This window comes from Trachypithecus francoisi, unplaced genomic scaffold (assembly GCF_009764315.1).
Source record: "Trachypithecus francoisi isolate TF-2019V2 unplaced genomic scaffold, Tfra_2.0 Lachesis_group10, whole genome shotgun sequence".
Classification (NCBI taxonomy): domain Eukaryota; kingdom Metazoa; phylum Chordata; class Mammalia; order Primates; family Cercopithecidae; genus Trachypithecus; species Trachypithecus francoisi.
In genome coordinates, this window is record NW_022681455.1 from 113,518,724 (window position 1) to 113,531,105 (window position 12,382).

Below are 12,382 nucleotides of genomic sequence, written 5' to 3' on the forward strand. Positions count from 1 at the left end.
CTATTTGCTGTGTGATCTTTGGCAAGTCTCACCATGGGTCTCCGTGACCCACACCTATTGCACAAAGGTGAGACTTACCTTTGAGGGACAGTTGAGAGGGAAACAGAAGATCCAGGCAGCAAAGTCATTCAGAAAGGCAAAAGTGCTATTCAAAACCTAAGTAGTACTGCTAACTCTTCTTCATGCTGAGGACTAAACTCTGATTTTTAAATCTTGCCCAAATTCCTATCTAAGAGTTCTGAGAATCATGCTCTACAAACCATAAATTCTCATCAGATGGGTTTTATTTAACTTTATATATCGTGACTTACTTTCCAATCTGATTGTGGCATAACATTATGTGACAAAGAAGAAAGTCAAAATATTTTACCCCAAAACTCGTTTCTTTGCCATGTTTTGAAATGGTCCTGCAAAGCTGTCCTTTGTGGGGGAAAATGTGCATCTAAAGAATCTCTATTAACATAGTTATATCTTTTTCTTCCAGATCCTCCCAATCTTGAAGAGATTAAGTAAGAGTCTAGCACCTTTTAAAGGTCTGAATAGGAAACAATTTGTCATCTGTTGTCTCTAAGGGCAGCCACTATAAGACTTCAAAAGAACCTTGGTCTCCACAATCTTTTATCTTAACCTGAACATTTTCTTTCTATTGATCCCAGGTCTTTAGACAAACTCAACCAATTGTCGATCAGAAAATGTTGAAATATACCTTTAGCCTGGAAGCTTCCCACCTCTCAAACTGCTTTGAGTTGTCCCACCTTTCTGAACCAAACCAATGTAGTTCTTAAATGTATTTGATTGATGTCTCATGCCTCCCTAAAATATATAAAACCAAGCTGCACCCCGATCACCCTGGGCACATGTTCTCAGGACCTCCTGAGGGCTGTGTCACGGGCTGTGGTCACTCATATTTGGCTCAGAATAAATCTCTTCAAATATTTTACAGAGTTTTGACTCTTTGTGTTGACAATGCTTAATTCTCGAAATACCTTGAGAAAGAAACAGGAAACTAGATATTGATTCCAATTTCAGATTAGCACAGTAAGACATTAAGGAGTGCTCTCCAAGTTTCAAAGCAAGTCAGTAACGGTTGAGACCGCTGTTATCTGCCTTTTTCCAGTCTTTTGAGGAAATATTCTCAAAGCAAGGGGTCAGCAGTCAGTGGTCTTCAAAGTGGGAAGAGCAGAGTGGTGGACAATTCTAAGGGACTCCAGTTTTAGATCCTCAGCTTCATGTGTGGTCTTCTGGGAATGGCCCTGGTTGCTTGTGCAGATGCTCCTTTCCCAAGTACCTCCTGTAATCTGTTCTTCTCTTGCTTTGCAAAAGGAGTGCATACCCTTACCCTGCCCTGAATTGCCCCTGGGAGGCAACAACTCTGGGGCACCAAACAAAGGGACACTTTCAAATATGGACTTCTGAAAAGGCTCCTTTAATAATCAAAGGGGAAGAGGGGAAAACTTGCCTACCGTTTACCTTCCATTGTCTTGTACATTTTCCTATTGGGAGGAATTGGCCTGCAAATGGATATTCTGAATTGAATATTGTGGAGTAGGAATAGTGGAATAGAAGTTATTTCACCTCTTCTGAGAGAGATTCCAAGATGGCTGAATAGGAACAGCTCCAGTCTACAGCTCCCAGCTTGAGCAATGCACAAGATGGGTGATTTCTGCATTTCCAACTTAGGTACTGGGTTCATCTCACTGGGGCTAGTCGGACAGTGGGTGCAGCCCACGGAGTGTAAGCCAAAGCAGGGCAGGGCATCTCTTCACCCCAGAAGTGCAAGGGGTTGGGGAATTCCCTTTCCTAGCCAAGGGAAGCCATGACAGACAGTACCTGGAAAATCAGGACACTCTCACCCTTGTACTGCACTTTTCCAATGATCTTAGCAAATGGCACACCAGGAGATTATATCCCGTGCCAGGCTCAGAGGGTCCCATGCCCACGGAGCCTTGCTCACTGCTAGCACGGCAGTCTGAGATCGAACTGCAAGGTGGTAACGAGGCTGGGGGAGGGGTGTCCACCATTGCTGAGGCTTGAGTAGGTAAACAAAGTGGCTGGGAAGCTCGAACTGAGGGGAGCCCACGGCAGCTCAAGGAGGCCTGCCTGCCTCTGTAGACTCCACCTCTGGGGGCAGGGCATAGCTGAACAAAAGGCAGCAGAAACTTCTGCAGACTTAAATGTCCTTGTCTGACAGCTTTGAAGAGAGTAGTGGTTCTCCCAGCATGGAGTTTGAGATCTGAAATGGACAGACTGCCTCCTCAAGTGGGTCCCTGACCCCTGAGTAGCCTAACTGGGAGACACCTCCCAGTAGGGGCCGACTAACACCTCATACAGCTGGATGCCTCTCTGAGATGAAGCTTCCAGAGGAAGGATCAGGCAGCAACATTTGCTGTTCTGCAATATTTGCTGTTCTGCAGCCTCCACTGGTGATACCCAGGCAAACAGGGTCTGGAATGGACCTCCAGCAAACTCCAACATACCTGCAGCTGAGGGTCCTGACTGTTAGAAGGAAAACTAACAAACAGAAAGGACATCCACGCCAAAACCCCATCTGTATGTCACCATGATCAAAGACCAAAAGTAGATAAAACCACAAAGATGGGAAGAAACCAGAGCAGAAAAGCTGAAAATTCTAAAAATCAGAGCGCCTCTTCTCCTCCAAAAGAATGCAGCTTCTCGCCAGCAACAGAACAAAGCTGGATGGAAAATGACTTTGATGAGTTGAGAGAAGGCTTCAGACAATCAGTAATAACAAACTTCTCCGAGCTAAAGGAGGATGTTTGGACCCACCACAAAGAAGCTAAAAACCTTGAAAAAAGATTAGACAAATGGCTAACTAGAATAAACAGCATAGAGAAGACCTTAAATGACCTGATGGAGCTGAAAATCATGGCATGAGAACTATGTGACGCATGTACAAGCTTCAGTAGCTGATTCGATCAAGTGGAAGAAAGAGTATCAGTGATTGAAGATCAACTGAATGAAATGAAGTGAGAAGAAAAGTTTAGAGAAAAAATAGTAAAAAGAAACAAACAAAGCTTCCAAGAAATATGGGACTATGTGAAAAGACCAAATCTGTGTTTGATTGGTGTACCTGAAAGTGACGGGGAGAATGGAACCAAGTTGGAAAACACTCTTCAGGATGTTATCCAGGAGAACTTCCCCAACCTAGCAAGGCAGCCCAACATTCAAATTCAGGAAATACAGAGAACACCACAAAGATACTCCTTGAGAAGAGCAACTCCAAGACATGTAATTGTCAGATTCACCAAAGTTCAAATGAAGGAAAAAATATTAGGGGCAGCCAGAGAGAAAGGTCGGGTTACCCACAAAGGGAAGCCCATCAGACTAACAGTGGATCTCTCAGCAGAAACTCTACAAGCCAGAAGAGAGTGGGGGCCAATATTCAACATTCTTAAAGAAAAGAATTTTCAACACAGAATTTCATATCCAGTGAAACTAAGCTTCATAAGTGAAGGAGAAATAAAATCCTTTACAGACAAGAAAATGCTGAGAGATTTTTGTCACCACCAGGCCTGCCTTACAAGAGCTCCTGAAGGAAGCAGTAAACATGGAAAGGAACAACTGGTACCAGCCACTGCAAAAACATGCCAAATTATAAAGACCATCAATGCTAGGAAGAAACTAATGAGCAAAATAACCAGCTAACATCATAATGACAGGATCAAATTCACACATAACAATATTAAACTTAAATATAAATGGGCTAAATGCTCCAATTAAAAGACTCAGACTGGTAAATTGGATAGAGTCAAGACCCATCAGTGCACTGTATTCAGGAGACCCGTCTCATGTGCAGAGACACACATAAGCTCAAAATAAAGGGATGGAGGAAGATCTACCAAGCAAATGGAAAACAAAAAAAAGCAGGGGTTGCAATCCTAGTCTCTGATAAAACAGACTTTAAACCAACAAAGGTCAAAAGAGACAAAGAAGGCCATTACATAATGTTAAAGGGATCAATTCAACAAGAAGAGCTAATTATCCTAAATATATATGCACCTAACACAGGAGCACCCAGATTCATAAAGCAAGTCCTTAGAGACCTACAAAGAGACTTAGACTCCCGTACAATAATAATGGGAGACTCTAACATCCCACTGTCAACATTAGACAGATCAATGAGACAGAAAGTTAACAAGGATATCCAGGAATTGAACTCAGCTTTGCACCAAGTGGACCTAATAGAACTCTCCACCCCAAATCAACAGAATGTACATTCTTCTCAGCACCACATCACACTTATTCTAAAATTGACCACATAATTGGAAGTAAAGCACTCCTCAGCAAATGTAAAAGAACAGAAATTATAACAAATTGTCTCTCAGACCACAGTGCAATCAAACTAGAACTCAGGATTAAGAAACTCACTCTTTGTGGCAATAAGATACCAGATTATAAACAGGACCTAATGCTGTGCCAGGCAAGGGTTAAGTTATGCACTCCTACACTTAAAAAATCAACTATGTTCTAACTGACACAAGTTTTTCTTTTTCTCTGGCAGTTAAACAAGCACTGGCCTCAAGATGAGCAATGTTAAAATAATCTGCAGCTCATCCACCACCAGGCACCAACTTACTGAGTCCACCTATTCCACAAGCCATAACTACAGCTTTGATTGGACAAGAGGCTGATTTTAGTAACTTTCCCCAGCTAAGAGATCACAGACCATGGACTGGTTCTGGCTGGTTTACAGAGGTTGTGCACTTGAGGGCCTTTATGTCCCAGCTTTACCTTTTTATGTAACTGTAATAAATTTAAATATTAAGTCTCCACCCCAAGGTGAACATGGGTCATAAGTTACATGCATGTTTGTTCAGTATGCATGCATTAGGATCACCTTCAAGAACATCCATAGTTCCTCCATTAACCTGTCGAATATATGTAATTGGCCAACCCACTCAGCTCAAATTCCTGCCTTATCCCTCCCTTCCTCAAAATGCCTGCTTCTGGGCTTTGACAAAGGCTACATTTCCCAGCCTGTTAGGATGCAGGCTGTAACCATTTATAAGAAATAAAGTCTCCTTTCCAAATTTGGAGATCTTATGATTTTTCAGTTAATACAGGAATGATTAAAATAATGTAGCTCTTGCTGGATGCAGTGGCTCACACCTGTAATCCCAGCACTAATCAGTCAGTCTTATGATCTCGATCTTAATATTAATGCTGGTCAGTTGTGAATAAACTACAAAAGGGAGGGGATATAATGGGGCATGTCTGACCTCTCTTGTCCCATCATGGCAGGGAACTCAGTTTTTAAGATTTCTCTGGGGTCCCCTTGGCCAAGAGAGGGTCTGTTCAGTGGTTGGGGAGTGATATAGTTTGGAGGTTTATCCCCTCCAAATCTCATGTCAAAATGTGATTCCTAATGTTGAAGGTGGGGCCTGGGGGAGGTGTTGGGGTCATAGAGGCTGATCCCTCATGAGTGGTTTGGTGCTGTCCTTTCCATAGTGAGTGAGTTCTCATGAGATCTGGTTGTTTAAGAGTGTGGCACCTCCCCTCCCTCTCTTGCTTCCAGTCTCACCATGTGATATACCTGCTCCTGCTTTACCTGTCACCATGATCATAAGCTTCCTGAGGCCTCACCAGAAGTTGAGCAGATGCCAGCACCATGCTTCCTGTACAGCCTGCAGCACTGTGAGCCAATTAAACCTCTTATTATTTATAAATTACCCAGTCTTAGGCATTCCTTTATAGCAACACAAGAATGGCCTAATACAGGGGGCTTAGAATTTTTTTTAGTTTAAATTCCTCCCACTTTTATTTTTTATTTTTTTTTTTGAGACAAGGTGTCACTCTGTTGTTCAGGCTGGAGTGCAGTGGCATGATTTCAGCTTACTGCAGCCTTGACTTTCTGGGCTCCAGTGATCCTCCCACCTCAGCCCCCCAAGTAGCTGGGACGAGAGGTGCATGTCAGCTCATCTGGCTAAGCTCTCCTTTTAGTAATGTATCTTACAAGATGTGTTCCATAATTTATTTCTCAGTAATTTTAATAGTATTCCTCAATAATGCCTATTAACACTTTGCTATAGTTCGTTTTCCCTCCAAATCTCATGTTGAAATTTGATCCCCAGTGTTGGAGGTGGGATCTAATAAGAGGTGTTTGGGTCTCGAGGGCAGATCTCTCATGAATAGCTTGGTGCCATCCTCAGAGAAACGAGTGAGTTCTCGACCTCTGGATTTCTGCAAGAGCTGGTTGTTAAAAAGAGTCTGGTCTCTCCCTCCCTTTTCTCTTGCTTCCTTTCTTGTCATGTGATCTCTGCACATGCCAGCTTTCTTTTGCTTTCTGCCATGACTGGAAGCAGCCTGAAGCCCTCACCAGATGCAGATGCTGGCATCCTGCTTCTTGTCCAGCCTGCAGAACTGTGAGCCAAACAAACCTGTTTTCTTTGTAAATTACCCGGCCTCAGGTATTCCTTTAGAGCAACACAAACAGACTAAGACACACATTTATTTGAATTTTAAAAGTCAGTGCCGGGCGCAGTGGCTCACGCCTGTAATCCCAGCACTTTGGGAGGCCAAGGTGGGCGGACCACCTGAGGTCGGGAGTTCGCGACCAGCCTGACCAACATGGAGAAACCCCATTTCTACTAAAGCTACAAAATTAGCCGGGCGTGGTGGCGCATGCCTGTAATCCCAGCTACTCAGGAGGCTGAGGCAGGAGGAGGCGAGGTTGCGGCGAGCCGAGATCGTGCCATTGCACTCCAGCCTGGGCAACTAGAGTGAAACTCCATCTCAAAAAAAAAAAAAAAAAATTCAGAGAGAAATTAACTCTGATTATTTTATTGGTTTGAAAATGAGGATCAGAGTGTCCAATTAGGTTATATGCTGGGTATTTTTCATAGGTGAAATGAAATAGATTTCCAAGACTTTTTAACAAGAATGTATTTAAAACATGGGATGAGTTAAAAATATTTTTATTGAAAAAATATTAAATTGGTGATGGTGGTTTGATATAAATATTTTGATTTTCCAAGATTTTTTGTGGATTATCAGGTTAAACAAGGTATATCTTAAGCGAAAGAATAATAGCAGGCTGATGCACTGTAATCCTAGTGCTTTGGGAGACTGAGATGGGAAGATTGCTTGAGGCTAGGAGCTCAAGGCGAGCATGGACAACATAGTAAGACCCCATCTCTACAAAAATAAAAATAAAACAACTTAATGGGGCGTGTTGGTGCATACCTGTAGTCCTGGCTACTTGGGAGGCTGAGGGAGGAGAATCACTTGAGCTCAGGAGTTCAAGGCTACAGTGAGCTGTGATTATGCCACTGCCCTGCACTACAGCCTGGGTGATATACAAGACCTTGTCTCAAAAAAAAAAAAAAAGAATAACCGGTATAATTAATTATAATTTCCTGTCTCAAAATTAATAATTAATAAGTCTAATTAATAAAATAACTCTCAAAATTAATAATTAATAGAATAATGATAATTTCTGAAGTTGAGTATACTAGTTTCTAAAAATTAAGAAAGTGATGACTCTAACAACTAGGGAACAAATTCTTTTGCAGGTTTCCATTTACTGACTTTCATGAAAATTGAAGGAGGATCTCCATTTCATAATGATGGATCCAGGTCGTGTCATTGATACTGCTGAAACCATTAGATGAAAAGCTAATAACACTGAACCCACTGCACACACCACCTGGGAAGGATTCTTGCTAAAGTATAAAATCTGAATCTGACCAAGCCTTGAGATCTAAAGATCAATTTTCAGGAAATTCAGGGGCCAGAAGAGCATGTTAAACAGTAAGCCAAGGAGATGCAAAGAGACTTAAGAGAAATATCAGCCAAATGCAATTTGTGGGCCCTGTTAGGGTCTTGAGTTAAAAAACCAACACTAAAAAAGAAAACAAAAGAAAGAGAAGAAAAACCAACACTAAAATCTAAACCAAACCAAAACAAAAATATGTGTGAGACAATTAGGGAAAATTTGCACATTGGATGGATATTGAATGACTTGCATTTCTTAGGTGTACTGGTTTATAGTTATGTTTTCAAAACATCCTTATTTTTAAGAGATATACATAAAGTATTTACAGATGAAGTAAAGGTGTGTAACCTGGGGTTTGCTTCAAAACAGTTCAGCAGTGATGAAGTGGCATGTGGTGCAGAGGAGATGGGAAAGGTAGAGATAAAACAAGATTGGCCATGGGTTGATGATAACATTGTTGACTCTGGTGATGGGCACACAGGGATTCTTTTTATTCTTCTATATTTGTGTAGACTTCAGCTTGTCAATATAAAAATTAAAGAATAAATAAAAACAAACCTAAAAAACAAATTAATGCATTGAAAGAATACCTAATCTAGCCATGAGCTGATAGATCACTAAAGATACATTTTTGAGGAGGGGTGTGGTGGCTCAGGCCTGTAATCCCAGTGCTTTGGTAGGTGGAGGTGGGAGAGTCACTTGAGGCTAGGAGTTGGAGACCAACCTGGGTGAGACCCCTGTTTCTACAAAAAAACTTTTAAAAATTAGCTGGGTGTGGTGGTGTGTGCCTGTAGTCCCAGCTACTTGGGAGGCTGAGATGGGAGAATCGCTTGAGCCCAGGAGTTCCAGGTTACAGTGAGCACCACGGCACTCCAGCCTTGGTGACAGAAGAAGAGACTCTGTCTTAAAAAAAGAGATAATTTTTTTAATGATTAACAACTGTGTGATTTGAGGCATAAAACTCAAAAGGATTGAGTGACTGACAGTGATATCTCAAAACTCTCCATTTCCATCTTCCTGTTTGTGTAGACAGTGCTTATATTTCTAGAAACAAAATTTAAAAATAGAATTTATGCTGAACTCTCATTCTAGCGTAATATTTATCCACAAATGTGTAAACAAACAGAAAAAAGCCCCACCCAACCCATTAAAACTACCGTATTTTAACAAATTTTTTATTTTTGTGTTTAATAATTATTTATGTTATTTATCTAATACCAATAATAATAACCAATCCAGAATAAGTTTCCACTATTTGAAGACTGTGGTGTCAGTAGAGTTTTTAAAGGTTTCTAATTTAAATTATATACATATTTTATATATGGTAAGATAATTGGGAGAAGACTTTCAAACCTAAAAAATTATACAAGGTTGAAAGTTTGTGGAGAGGTGTAATGGAAACATAATTTCAAGGAGGAAAAGGAATGATATAAAATGACAGTTAAAAGATTGTTCATATACTTTTTAAAATAGGCAATCAAGTCTGAAATTAATAGTGCATTAAGATTGTGTGGCTATATTTAAAAGAATGATGCAACAGTTTTATTTTAAATTACATCCTTTGCAACTATTTATACTTAAGTTTGAAAATATTAAATATTAGCTAAAAACACACGGGGGATCTGGGTTTACTTTCTTTTCTTTTTTTTTTTTTTTTTTTTGAGACGAAGTCTCGCTCTGTCGCCCAGGCTGGAGTGCAGTGGCTGGATCTCGGCTCACTGCAAGCTCCGCCTCCCGGGTTCCCGCCATTCTCCTGCCTCAGCCTCCCAAGTAGCTGGGACTACAGTGCCCGCCACCTCGCCTGGCTAGTTTTTTGTATTTTTTTTTTAGTAGAGACGGGGTTTCACTGTGTTAGCCAGGATGGTCTCGATCTCCTGACCTCGTGATCCGCCCGTCTCGGCCTCCCAAAGTGCTGAGATTACAGGCTTGAGCCACCGCGCCCAGCCTATTTTCTTTTATGGATTTTTTAAATTGACTAAAATTCACATAACATAAAATTAACCATTAACTATTTCAAAGATTATAATTCAGTGACATTTAGTACATCCACAGTGTTGTACAACCATGATCTCTTATTTCTGAGACATTTTCATCACCTTAAAAGGAAACTCTGTACCCCTGAAGCAGTTACTCTCCATTCTGTCACACCCCCCACACCCCGCAACTGCTTGTTTGTTTTCTGTCTGTATAGATTTATTTGTTCTGAACGTTTTGTATAAGTGAAATCGTGCAGCATGTGGCCCTTTCTGTTTGGCCTCTTTCGCTTAGCATGTTTCAGTACTTTGTTCCTTCTTATGACTGAATAATATTCAATTGTATGAATACACCACACTGTATTTGCTCATCAGTGGATGGACATTTGGGCTGTTTCCATCTTTTCGCTATTGAGACTGGTGCTGCTGCAACAAACATTCCTCTACAAGGTGTTTGTTTGAATACCTGTTTTCAGTTCTTTTGGGTACACAGTATTCCCCCTTTCTGCTTTTTCAGTGGCCTGAAAATATTAAACAGAAAATTTCAGAAGTAAACAATTTCTAGGTTTTCAATTGCATGTCACTCTGAGTGGTGTGATGCAACCTCTCCCTGTCCCACTCTGTCCTGCCTGGGACATGAGTCACACCTTTGTTCAGCGTATCCAACTGTTGATGCTACCCACCTGTAAGTTACCTGGTAGCTGTTTTAGATATCAGATTGACTGTCATCACATTGCAGAGCTTGTATTCAAGTAACCCTTATTTAATGGCCCCAAAATGCAAGAGTAGTGATGCTGACATATTATTATTATTGTTCTATTTTATCATTGTTGTTAATCTCTTACTGTGCCTAATTTATAATTAAACCTTATCATAAGTATGTATGTATAGGGAAAAAACATGGTGTACTATGCACGATTTGGTACTATGCACGATTCCACGTATTCACTGCGGGTCTTGGAACCTATCCCCTGAGGATAAGGGGGGACTACTGTATACTTAGCAGTGGAATTGCTGGTAATTTTATGCTTAACTTTTTGAGGAACCACCAAACTTTCCCACAGTGATTGCACTGTTTTACGTTTCCACCAGCCATGCACAAGGGTTCCAATTTCCCCACATTCTCCACAACTCTTGTTATTTTCCATTTTAATTATGGCTGACCTAGTGGGTGCGAAATAGTATTTCTCTTTTTTTTTTTTTTTTTTCTGAGACAGAGACTTGCTCTGTTGCCAGGCTGGAGTGCAGTGGTGCGATCTTGGCTCACTGTAAACTCCACTCCCCGGTTCAAGCGATTCCCTTGCCTCAGCCTCCCGGGTAGCTGGGATTACAGGTGCCCACCACCACGCCCAGCTATTTTCTTTTTTTCTTGTATTTTTAGTAGAGATGGGGTTTCACCATGTTGTCTAGACTGGTCTCGAACTCCTGACCTCAGGGAAGCCACCCACCTTGGCCTCCCAAAGTTCTGGGATTACAGGCGGGAGCCGCCACGCCCAGCCTCCGTTTTGGCTTTGATTTACATTTCCCTAATGACTAATGACATTGAGCATCTTTTCATGTGTTTGATGGCCATGACTACCTAAACTAAATTTTTAATGAAACTGTTTTAATTGGTATGAAAGCAAAAAAAGGTTGCAGACCATGGCTTATAAGTGAGAACGTGTGGCATTTGGTTTTCTGTTCCTGTGTTAATCTGCTTAGGATAATGGCCTCCAGCTCTATTCATGTTGCTGCAAAAGACATGATCTCATTCCTTTTTATGGCTGTGTAGTATTCCATGATATAGATGAACCACATTTTCTTTATCCTGTACAATGAAATTTGAATGCCAAAATGAGTCCTTTGCACACAGTGAATGTTTCCCATACTGGTTTGTTGGTTTGTCATGACAACCAGAAGGGACCTTCTATCCTTGCAGATATTCTTTAGTGAGAGTTCGCTGGGAAAGACACTTCTATGTCAGGCTGGAGGAAAGTGAGGGAACCAGGAAGCACGTGGGCAAATGGATTTGTGGCTGGCCAGAGTTGTGAAAGTAAGGAAGGAGAGTCTCCAGACTCTAGGAAAGCAGGGAACACCGTGAGTGGCAATCTCCCCAGGTGCATTGCTAGATCGCTGGATAGCATCCTACTCCTATATCCCTACGTGCTCCCTAACACGGAATCTGGTGCATAGTAGGTACAGGTGTCTGTTGAATCAGGTTGGTCACTGTTGATCTCTGTCCTGTGATGGCTCTGTCGACTCCCCCTTGTCTCCTTGATGGGAATTAAGAGGTAGACATCTTGGATGCTGCTCCTACTCTGCCCTCATCCCTGCCCATCTCAGTCTGACATCCTCCATGTTTCCCTATGAGTTCCTATCAGTGTGTCCCTTGGATCATTAGTTTTAGTGCTAAATATCCCCGATACTTTTGATCATTATTTCCAGAAATCCTCTTCTTCCTTGTCATTTCTATTATGTTTGTGCTACCTATAGGCGTGGCTGTGTTTGGGATCCTAGAATCACACCCAGTCCTCTGTGGTAAAGAAGAAATTGTGAGACTGTGGCTTTTTTTTTTTTTTTTTTTCTGATAGACCTTTACTGCAGATGTTTTGTAGGTTTATCTGGGGTTATTCACTGCCTCTAAGGCTCCTCTGCAGAGGGTATAAGCCTGCTTGATAGCGTTTTGAGAGCCAGG

The 12,382-nt window shown here is 41.4% G+C and overlaps 2 long non-coding RNA genes across 3 annotated transcripts in view; one reads left to right on the forward strand and one right to left on the reverse strand.

Moving 5' to 3' along the window:
* Positions 1-5,649, forward strand: part of LOC117088021 — an 18,425-nt gene extending 12,776 nt beyond the window's left edge. The window contains exon 4 of the long non-coding RNA XR_004438976.1: positions 5,537-5,649. This is a non-coding gene — a long non-coding RNA (uncharacterized LOC117088021). The remainder of the gene's footprint in view (positions 1-5,536) is intronic.
* Positions 1-12,382, reverse strand: part of LOC117088020 — a 35,634-nt gene that overhangs the window by 4,904 nt on the left and 18,348 nt on the right. The window lies entirely within an intron of this gene.